Raw genomic sequence first — 11,847 nt, 5'->3', positions numbered from 1 at the left:
AAACACTCTGTCTTCCACACGGTCAAGTGTCAGTAGCCGTGATACTGCACCGCACATTTCAGAACCTGATCCTCCTTCCTACCACAAGGCTGAGTACACGTCCTCGGACATTAATGATCCCACACTTGGACACTCGGAAGAGCTGTTCACGTTTCCCTTTGCACATTCTGGCCTCTCGCCAGCTCATGTTGAAGTGGGTCATGAGGAGATCGTATGTACAGATGGCCAAATATTTGAGCAGCCACGTTCTCACGAAGTTGGCAACGTGTCTCAACAAGGGGTGGACGATGATGAGACACAATTGTCAGGAAGTCAGGAGGAGGAGCAGGGTGCGGAAGAGGAAGACGACGTGGTGGATGATCCAGTAACTGACCCAACCTGGCAGGAGGATATGCAGAGCGAGGACAGCAGTGCACAGGGGGAGGGAGGCGTAGCATCCCAACAGGCAGTAAGAAGCAGGGTGGTGGCTCCAGGCAGAAGTCAGGCAACCGTTCCCCGGAACAACAACACGACACAAGGTGCCTGTACAAATGTTAGGTCTTCCCGAGTCTGGCAGTTTTTTAAGTTGGATCCAGATGATTCTAAAAAGGCCATTTGCAACACCTGCCGTGCCAGCATCAGCAGGGGTACCAAAACTAGCAGCCTGACCACCACCAGCATGATCAGGCACATGTCAGCCAAGCACCCGACTTTGTGGGAAGTACAACAGAGTCGAGGAGCAGTGCTTGCTAATGTCACTGCTACGTCTTCGCTGGTTGTGCATGCGAGCCAATCCCCTGTCCATGCTGCCTGCGAACAAGCCTCCTCCGGTCCTGCACCTGCAGTTGCCTACTCAGAAATAACACCATCATCAAGCACGTCCTTGTCCCAGCGCAGCGTTCAGTTATCCATTCAGCAAACCTTTGAACGCAGGCGCAAATACACTGCCAACACCCCACATGCCACAGTTCTAAATGCTAACATTTCGCGACTGCTTGCGCTGGAAATGTTGCCTTTTAGGCTGGTGGAGACAGAAGCATTCCGCGACCTGATGGCGGCAGCTGTCCCACGTTACTCGGTCCCCAGCCGCCACTATTTCTCCCGGTGTGCCGTCCCCGCGTTGCATAACCACGTGTCACAAAACATCACACGTGCCCTGAACAACGCTGTTTCACCCAAAGTCCACCTAACCACAGACACGTGGACAAGTGCTTGTGGGCAAGGCCGCTACATCTCGTTGACGGCACACTGGGTTAATATTGTGGAAGCTGGGACCCAGTCTGAGCGAGGGACGGAACACGTCCTTCCCACACCAAGGTTTGCAGGCCCTACCTCAGTCAGTGTTTCACCCACACTCTACAGCTCCGGAATGTCATGCTCTTCAGCCTCCTCCTCCTCCTGCGCATCCTCATCCACTGTACCCTCCACACCAGTCCCAAGCTGGAAGCACTGCAGCACTGCCTCGGCGAAGCGGCAACAGGCTGTGCTGAAGCTAATCTGCATAGGTGACAAACCCCACAATGCAGAAGAGCTGTGGACAGCTCTGAAACAGCAGGCAGATCACTGGCTCACACCTCTGAACCTAAAGCCAGGAAAGGTCGTGTGTGACAATGGCCGGAACCTGGTGGCGGCTTTGAGGCGAGGCCAGCTGACACATGTTCCATGCGTGGCCCATGTGCTCAACCTCGTGGTTCAGCGGTTTCTAAAGTCATACCCAGAGCTGTCTGATCTGCTGGTAAAAGTTCGCCGCCTGTCTGCACATTTTCGAAAGTCACCTACTGCTTCAGCCGGCCTTGCCGGCTTTCAGCGCAGTTTGCATCTTCCGGCTCACAGACTGGTGTGTGATGTCCCCACGCGTTGGAATTCAACTCTGCACATGTTGGTCAGGATATGTGAGCAGAAGAGGGCAGTTGTTGAGTACCTGCATCACCTAAGCCGTCGGGAAATGGGTCAAACTCCACACATAACACCTGAGGAGTGGAGATGGATGTCCGACCTATGTACCATCCTCCAAAACTTTGAGGACTCCACCAAGATGGTGAGTGGTGATGACGCCATTATTAGCGTCACCATACCGCTACTCTGCCTTCTAAAACGGTCTCTGCTCAAAACCAAACATGATGCATTGCAGGCGGAGCGCGATGAGTTGCAGCAAGAAACAGTAGTGGGTGTGGGTGATAACACACAGCCCAGCCTCGTCTCATCACAACGTGCAGTGGAGGACTATGACGAGGAGGAGGATGAAGACATGGAGCAAATCTCCGGCCAAATTGAGGATATGACATGCACACCAGTCATATCCTCGGTTCAGCGTGGCTGGCCAGAGGACAGGGTAGATGAGGAGGAGGAGGAGGAGGAGGAGGAGGACAGCATGTTCAGTCAACGTGTTGGTCAGGCTACTGAAGTCCTGGCTGTTAAGAGTCTGGCGCACATGGCTGACTTTATGGTAAGCTGCCTGTCTCGTGAGCCTCGCGTTAAGAACATCTTGGCCGACAATCATTACTGGTTGGTAACACTGTTAGACCCACGCTACAAGGAGAACTTTATGTCTCTTATTCCCGAGGCGGAGAGGTCAACCAAAATGCAGCAGTTCCGGAAGGCCATAGTCACGGAAGTAGGCAAAGCATTCCCCTCACAAAACGCTAGCGGCATAGGTCAGGAATCAGTGGACAACCAAGGCGTACAGCCGAGAGAGGCACAAGTCCAATCCGCCAGAGGTAGGGGAACAGTCTTTAAGATGTGGGACAGTTTTCTCAGCCCCTCACGTACCACAGCCCCTGAGGTGCGGGGTAGTGCCACAAGAAATCCTAAGTTTGCCCAGATGCTCAAGGAGTACCTTGCAGATCGAACAACTGTACTCCGACATTCCTCTGTGCCTTACAATTATTGGGTATCCAAGGTGGACACGTGGCATGAATTGGCTCTCTACGCCTTGGAAGTCCTGGCCTGCCCTGCCGCTAGCGTTTTGTCAGAGCGTGTTTTTAGTGCCGCAGGTGGAATCATTACAGATAAACGCACCCGCCTGTCAACTGAAAATGCTGACAGGCTGACTCTGATCAAGATGAACAAGGGTTGGATTTTGCCAGACTTCACCACACCACCAGCAAATGAGAGCGGAATTTAAAGTTTGTAACGGGAATTTGCCATGTACCTCCAGTCACCCATGGGTACACACTTCTGGACTTTGGATAATCGCTGGACTGCTCCTCCTTCTCCTCATGCGCCACCATGATGACCGTTACAAGAGTTAGGCCTTTGTTTCAGGTATACCCCCAGTGGTAAATTTTTTCGCCCATTCTTTGCAGAATGGACATTACAACGACAGGAGACCCGCTCCTTTGCAATGGGAACAATGTTTTGAGGCCCTCATGCACGTCTCTATGCAGGGACAACGTGGAGCCTCCCAATTTTTGGCTGCCCTGCCAAAGGGCTATACTATAATACACCCACTTCCTGACAATGGACACTTAATGTTTTGAGGCCCTCATGCACGTCTCTATCCAGGGACAACGTGGAGCCTCCCAATTTTTGGCTGCCCTGCCAAAGGGCTATACTACAAAAGACCCACTTCCTGACAATGGACACTTAATGTTTTGAGGCCCTCATGCACGTCTCTATCCAGGGACAACGTGGAGCCTCCCAATTTTTGGCTGCCCTGCCTAAGGGCTATACTATAATACACCCACTTCCTGACAATGGACACTTAATGTTTTGAGGCCCTCATGCACGTCTCTATCCAGGGACAACGTGGAGCCTCCCAATTTTTGGCTGCCCTGCCAAAGGGCTATACTACAAAAGACCCACTTCCTGACAATGGACACTTAATGTTTTGAGGCCCTCATGCACGTCTCTATCCAGGGACAACGTGGAGCCTCCCAATTTTTGGCTGCCCTGCCTAAGGGCTATACTATAATACACCCACTTCCTGACAATGGACACTTAATGTTTTGAGGCCCTCATGCACGTCTCTATCCAGGGACAACGTGGAGCCTCCCAATTTTTGGCTGCCCTGCCAAAGGGCTATACTATAATACACCCACTTTCTGACAATGGACACTTAATGTTTTGAGGCCCTCATGCACGTCTCTATCCAGGGACAACGTGGAGCCTCCCAATTTTTGGCTGCCCTGCCAAAGGGCTATACTACAAAAGACCCACTTCCTTCCAATGGGCACTTCAGGTTTACAGGCCCTCATGCACGTCTCTATCCAGGGACAACGTGGAGCCTCCCAATTTTTGGCTGCCCTGCCTAAGGGCTATACTATAATACACCCACTTCCTGACAATGGACACTTAATGTTTTGAGGCCCTCATGCATGTCTCTATCCAGGGACAACGTGGAGCCTCCCAATTTTTGGCTGCCCTGCCAAAGGGCTATACTACAAAAGACCCACTTCCTTCCAATGGGCACTTCAGGTTTACAGGCCCTCATGCACGTCTCTATCCAGGGACAACGTGGAGCCTCCCAATTTTTGGCTGCCCTGCCAAAGGGCTATACTACAAAAGACCCACTTCCTTCCAATGGGCACTTCAGGTTTACAGGCCCTCATGCACGTCTCTATCCAGGGACAACGTGGAGCCTCCCAATTTTTGGCTGCCCTGCCTAAGGGCTATACTATAATACACCCACTTCCTGACACTGGACACTTAATGTTTTGAGGCCCTCATGCACGTCTCTATCCAGGGACAACGTGGAGCCTCCCAATTTTTGGCTGCCCTGCCTAAGGGCTATACTACAATAGACCCACTTCCTTACAATGGGCACTTCAGGTTTACAGGCCATCATGCACGTCTGTATGCAGGGGCATTGGTGAACCTCACAATTTTGGACTGCCCTGGCAAAGGAAAATACTACAAAGACTCAGTCCCTCAAAATGGGCACATTAGACTCAGAGGCCTTTATGTACGTCTCTTCTCAGGGACATCGGAGTGCCACACAATGTTTTACGTAAAATCTTTCATGTATTGATCTCAAAAAGTAACATACATTAGCTCTATCTCACTATTGGGTATGTGCCCTTAACATTTCCGCTATGAAAAATCATTTTGGTGTCATTTTGGAAGGTTTTCTGGTGAGTCCGTAAAAATGGCGTAAAACGCGGACAAAATTATTCACAGCTGTGACTTTTGAGTGATAAATGCTTCAAGGGGTCTTCCCCATGCTGTTGCCATGTCATTTGAGCACTCATCGGAGACTTTTGTGCCATTTTTAGGGTTTCTACATGCTGCCGGTGGTCATTTCACAAAAATACTCGGGTCTCCCATAGGATAACATTGGGCTCGGTGCTCGGGCCGAGTACACGAGTATCTTGGGAGGCTCGGCCCGAGCTTCGAGCACCCGAGCTTTTTAGTACTCGCTCATCACTACTAATAAACCTAAAAAATAAAAATAAATTGAATAAAAATCATGAATGTTGTGTTATAACAGGAAATTCGGTGTAAGAATGAATATCCGGGATGAGAGTTCAGCGAATGAGTTATAGAAATTGTTACAAAAAGGAGTGTGTACGGTTTATGCGTAAATTTTCAGAATGCGTACATGAAAATTATATGTATGTGAGAATGTCCCCCATGCTTTGTAAAAAGTTATTTATGAAAATGTAAATAAAATATATAAAAATGCCTAATTATTTATAATTTATGAGAAAGATATATATGTATGGAAGAATGTTATAAGGTGTCCAAGAACCATAAAGAAAAAGGGTGCATATATAATGTTAGAGGTCTAGAGTTCCACCAGGCTATATCACCCCTAAAGAAATAGAAAGAAGACCTTACTACCTGTGTACCCCAAAAAAAGCTATATTTCTTAGCCAGGATTATGGTGGAGATATGCACAAGTGAAATAAGAATATAAAGTAATACAATAAGATTATAAAACCAATATGTGTGCATTCATGCACCACCCGGTACGCTACCCTTGCCAAATTGCTCACTCTAGATCCCCACACGATCCATGAAGCCGTTCCCCCGGTCACACCGCCTGCTGCCGGTTCCCACTCATCCCTGGGGGAGTTAGGCGAGTGGTATCGAGAGCTACATGTCGGCACTGATGATACCCCCATACACCACAAGGAAGGGGTATACCGGGTGGTACAGGAGTATGAGCGGGTTTTTAGCAAGCACCCTCTAGATTTTGGGCAGATTAAAGGGGTTCAACACCACATCCCTACCGGTACACACTCCCCTATTAAAGAGAGATACAGGCCTATTCCCCCTGCGCACTACCAATGCTCCAAAGACATGTTGAGGAACATGAAGGAGGCAGGGGTTATTAGGGACAGCTGTAGTCCCTGGGCCGCTCCGTTGGTGCTGGTTAAGAAGAAGGATGGCACCATGCGGATGTGTGTGGATTACCGGAAGATTAACCAGATAACGCATAAGGATGCTTACCCTCTGCCCCGCATCAAAGAGTCCCTGGCCTCGCTGAGAACCGCTAACTACTTCTCCACCCTTGACCTCACCAGCGGGTACTGGCAGGTGGCCGTGGCACCGGAAGACCGAGAGAAGACTGCCTATGGGACCGTTTTGCTGTACTTGGATGATGTGATTGTGTACTCACAGACGTATGAAGCCCACCTGGAGCACCTAGCCGAGGTGTTCGCGTCCCTTGCCAAGTATGGGATGAAGTTGAAGCCCTCAAAGTGTCATCTGCTGAAACCCAGAGTGCAGTACCTAGGACATGTGGTTGGTGCGGAAGGTGTCGCCCCCAACCCCGAGAAGATCACCGCCATCCAAGACTGGCCGAGACCGACCACAGTGAGGGAAGTGAGGCAGTTTCTGGGCCTGGTGGGATATTACCGTCGCTTCATTAAGGGGTACACAAAGATGGCTGCCCCCATGCAAGACCTCCTCGTAGGACAGACCAAGGGTGGTAGATCCCTAGTAGCCCCATTGGTGTGGGAAGAAAAGCATGAGGAATCCTTCCGCCAGCTGAGAACAGCCCTGACCGGAGAGGAAATCCTAGCGTACCCTGACTACAGCCGCCCATTCATCCTCTACACCGACGCCAGCAATGTGGGCTTGGGGGCTGTTCTATCCCAGGTCCAAGACAGAAGGGAAAAGGTAATAGCTTATGCTAGCCGAAAACTCCGACCGACTGAGAGGAACCCTGAGAACTACATCTCCTTCAAGCTTGAGCTCTTGGCACTGGTGTGGGCTATCACCGAGCGGTTCCGCCATTACCTGGCAGCAGCCAAGTTCACCGCGTACACAGACAATAACCTGCTGACCCATCTAGATACGGCCAAGCTGGGCGCGTTGGAGCAGCGGTGGGTGACCAGGTTAGCCAACTACGATTTCACCATCAAGTACCGGGCCGGCCGTACCAACGTCAATGCCAATGCACTCTCCCGGATGCCCCACCTGTCGGAAGAGGGGCCAGAGGATGATGACCTCGAAGAGATCGAGTTGCCTGCATTTCACCGGCCATTCACTGAGAAGGTGCACGTCTACCAACAACGGGTGAACCTGGATCCGCTGCCCCGACAGGACTGGCAGGAAGCTCAGGACCAGGCACCTGCTGTCCGCCTGGTCAAGACTCTAGTGGAACAGGGTTCTGCTGGGATAGACCCTGCTGCCCCTGCCGAAGCCCAACGTCTGTGGCAAGAACGGACCCGGCTATACCTACACCAGGGGAAGTTGTATCGCGAGCTGATTAATCCAAAGACTCACGAGAAGATCCGCCAGCTGGTGATTCCCCAGGCTAACGTGCCCACCGTCCTGCAAGCATACCATGATGGTGCAGTGCACTTCGGGTGGAAGAAGCTAGAGATGTTGTTAAGAGAGCGGTTCTATTGGAGTGGAATGCGGGAATCTGTGGAGGCCTGGTGCCGAGAATGTGGCCCTTGCGCATTGAGAAGGAAGGACGAGGCCAGCCAGAAGGCACCCCTACACCCGATCATTACACACCAACCGCTGGAGCTGGTTGCCCTTAACCATGTAAAGCTCACCCCCAGCCGAAGTGGGTACACCTACGCTCTGACCATCGTAGACCACTACTCGAGGTTCCTGGTGGTTGTCCCAGTTAAGGACTTAACCGGCCGCACCGCTGCTAAGGCTTTCCAGGCTTATTTCTGTTGACCGCATTGGTACCCGGAGAGGGTGCTTACCGACCAGGGTCCGGCCTTTGAAGCAGAGGTATTCCAGGAATTCTGCCAGTTGTACGGCTGCAAGAAAATCCGGACCACGCCTTACCACGCCCAAACCAATGGCATTTGTGAAAAGATGAACCACTTGGTCCTGGGCCTCCTCAAGACGTTACCACTGGAAGAGCGGAACCTGTGGCTGGAGAAGCTACCTGACCTGGTCGATATGTACAACAACATCCCTTCCAGCTCTACGAAATGCACTCCAGCATACCTGATGAGAGCTCGTCCCGGCCGGCTACCAGTGGATCTGGAAATGGGCTTGGAAGCTTCAGAAGCACTCCTGTCGACAGCTGAATGGGACACTCGGCGGAGGACACAGTACCGACAGGTCCAGGAGTATGTTGAAAAGAACTTGTGCCAGAGTCGGGGACAACAGGAGCAGTGCTTCAACAAGAAGGCGCCTGCCGGTTCCTTCCAACCTGGGGATGTAGTGCTGAAGCGGAAAAGAAGGGCCCACAAGCTGGATGATCAATGGGAAAAAACCCCGTATGTAGTCCAGCCCACAGGATGGGAGAATGGGAAGGCCTACCAGATCAGCCGTGACCAGGGGGGGACTTTGGCCACGGTTTCCCGAGACCACCTGAAGAAGTGCCCACCAGCATTGAGAGTAGCGGATGAGGCTCCAGTTCCCAGTCCAGTGGAGAAGGAAAAAGAGGTAATCCACACCATGATGGGTGATTTTCCAGCAGACTGGCCTACACAGAACGGTGCGGTGATCCTTCCAGTGATACTGTTCCCACAACCCGTGGATGAAGAAATGATGGAAACGGTTAACCGCGAGCCAGTGCCCAGGGATGTACCTGTACCCAGCTCCCCTACGCCTCCGCCTGCCCCACATGATAGCAGGGAGGAGGAACTGACTGTTCCCTCTGCCCCACTGCCTGTCACCACTGACACCGGACCCCGAAGGTCCACTCGCCCCAACCTAGGTAGACCCCCACTTAGGTACAGGGAAACTACTCTTTAAAAGGGGGGGGCTTTATGTGTTGAGTGTACCAGTTTGAAAGTTTTAAATGATAAGTAAAGATGATCAACCAAAGAAGTTTACCTGATTGAACCGTGATTAAACCGGCCGTTGCCGGCAACTGTTGTCCCCGTAGGGACTGTGCAACCATTGCGTAAGGAACTGCTTACGGACAAGCCCGAGAACTTGCAGGGCAACCACAAACTTAGTGCAATGTAAATAAAAATGTTTGTTGGCTTGACACCGTTACCGCCTCCGGAGAGGCTGATTTGGGAGGATGGGCCTGGAGGAAAGGGATGGCCTAGGCCCGCCACTACCGTAACCGGTGGCGATCCTCCGGGGGTTCAGGGGTCCCCTTGGACGTGGGCCCCCTGAAAGAGACAGAACCCGCTCGGGCAACTTGGTGCTGGACTGGGGTCAAGGGGTGCTGCCCGCTTCTTAGGGGCAGCATCAGGGCCAGGTTGTTTGGGTGGGAGAAGAGCGGAAGCTGTACCGTTGTAAAATGTTTATGATGCTTTTACATGTTTTACCGTTTTATTCTTTTTCAGTTGTGAAAATAAAACCGGTGATGGACGGGCAGCCCGCGGACGGTCTGCATTTTACTATAGGGGAATGTGGCGCCCTGGACAAGCCAGGTCGTCACAGGTACTACACCAACACACTCTACACTCCGGCTAGGCACACCGAAGCTAAACACAAATCCTAGTTGCCTTCCTCCAGGGGCTGATGTCCACACCAGGGGGTGGGCCAGGCGGTTGATCCCACCCACCGAGGAGTTCACAGTCCTGGAGGCGGGAAAAGGAGTCAGATTAGAGATCAGTTTTGGAGTTAGAGAAGTGAAGAGGAGAGGAGACTGACCGTGTCCGGGTGTGTGGCCCGGGCACTCAGCAAGGTTGGCAGACGGTGGTGACCTTCTGCAGGAGAGGCTGATTGGAGTGAACCGTACGGACCGGGGATGGGCGGTGGCCCGCCGGTACCAGATCGGGGAGTGAAGAGAAGCCAGCACCATCCGGCAGGGCCTACGGACCCCGACCAGGCTAGGAGTCGCCGTAAAACCGGTCAAATCCGTTAGCGACAGGAACCTCCAGGGTTTCCCAGCAGTCAAGACCCGATTGAAGGCAACAGCTCACACCGTAGAGGGAAGCACAGTCACCGCCAAGGCTACAGTTCCCAGGGCCAGAGCCTGCGGGCAAAAGGGGCTCCCTCAGCATCCATCCAAGCTGGGGAGCGGGTTACCGGTGGGAAGCCCGCTAGATTTTGGGGGAATAAAAGGGGTCGAACACCACATCCCCACAGGTGCACACCCACCCATCAAAGAGAGCTATAAGCCAATACCACCTTCACATTGCCAGTGTACCAAGGACATGTTGAGCAACATGAAGGCGGCTGGGGTTATCCGTGACAGTTGTAGCCTTTGGGCAGCTCTGTTGATCCTGTTAAAAAAGAAGGACGGCACCACTCCCCGTATTGAGGAATCGCTAGCTGCATTGAGAACTGCAAATTATTTTTCTACCCTTGATCTCACTAGTCACTATTGGCAAGTGTCCGTTGCTGAGGCAGACCGGGAGAAGACCGCCTTCGCCACCCCTATGGGTCTCTGCGAGTTCAAAAGCATGCCCTTCGAGCTGTGCAATGCGCCAGGAACCTTCCAGAGGCTGATGGAATGCTGCTTGGGACAAGATTTTAGGGTGTATAAAAAGGGAGATTAGATCCCGTGATCCCAACGTATTGTTACACCTCTATAAATCACTTGTAAGGCTACATCTGGAATATGGGAACCAGTTTTGGGCTCCACATTTTAAAAAGGACATTCAGAAGTTAGAGTCAGTTCAAAGGTGGGCAACTAGACTACTACAAGGAATGGAAGGCCTCCCATATGATGACAAGTTGAAAAAGTTATTAAGTGATTATTGGCTGCAATGGGGCTTTCTGGCTGGTGCCAGCCTCTTTTCTTAGCACACAGGAACCACAATCCCTACACCATGCTTCAATGGATTCTCTCATCCCAGCCCAGTAAAACTACATATTTTACACAGTCATAAGCAGCCAAAAGAGATCTATTCTATTCAATTGCAAATGATCTAGATAAGACTGAGAATAAGATACTGCACGGGACATAGCAGAGTTGGTCAAGTTGAGTGGAGATGAGTTTGCTATTTGGCACAGCTTTTTGCATCAATAAAGCAAGTAAAAGGTGTGAAAGATAAAAAAAGGGTGAAAGTGTGAAAAGTGAATTGGCCAAATTGAGGTACATATAAAGTTTTTGCTTTCTTTCAATTCACTAATGGGGCTCATTTGAATCAGGTGAATTGAGTTCTGCTTTTGGAAACTGGGTTAAGAAGGGGTGCACCGGTCCTGGAGGTACTGCAATACCAGGTCAATGCGTGGAGTGGACAGAGCAAGATTTTTTCCATCTCCTTGTTCTAAAAATCCATTTAATATATGGTCCCCAGAGAGGGGACGTATCAGATATTAAACTGATAAGAACAGATTTAAGTTTTTTTTTTTTCTGTTTATCAGTAGGACTTCAAAATAACAAAGGTGATCGCCTCCCGTTGCCTGGGAACCGTCCAGGCACAAGAGGGCTATGTGTCACCAGAAGGCGCACACACTTCCTCAAGGCCGGCAGACGTGCAATCCCAGGCACCTTCCAGTACCGACCAAGGTAGCGTCCTCCGAAACTACACTTGATCTTAGCCAAAAGGCCGAGAAGCTATAACCCGAATTGGTTACGGCCTTGAGTGGCACCCTGGC

General features: G+C 51.3%; 1 pseudogene; it reads right to left on the bottom strand.

The window, feature by feature from the left end:
• Positions 1-11,432: 11,432 nt before the first annotated feature.
• LOC142260579 (U2 spliceosomal RNA) lies at positions 11,433-11,639 on the bottom strand (annotated as a pseudogene).
• Positions 11,640-11,847: the final 208 nt, after the last annotated feature.

This window comes from Anomaloglossus baeobatrachus, unplaced genomic scaffold (assembly GCF_048569485.1).
Source record: "Anomaloglossus baeobatrachus isolate aAnoBae1 unplaced genomic scaffold, aAnoBae1.hap1 Scaffold_135, whole genome shotgun sequence".
In the NCBI taxonomy this organism is placed as follows: Eukaryota; Metazoa; Chordata; class Amphibia; order Anura; family Aromobatidae; genus Anomaloglossus; species Anomaloglossus baeobatrachus.
Note: the sequence above shows the minus strand (reverse complement) of the source record. Positions and strands in the feature narration are given on the sequence as shown.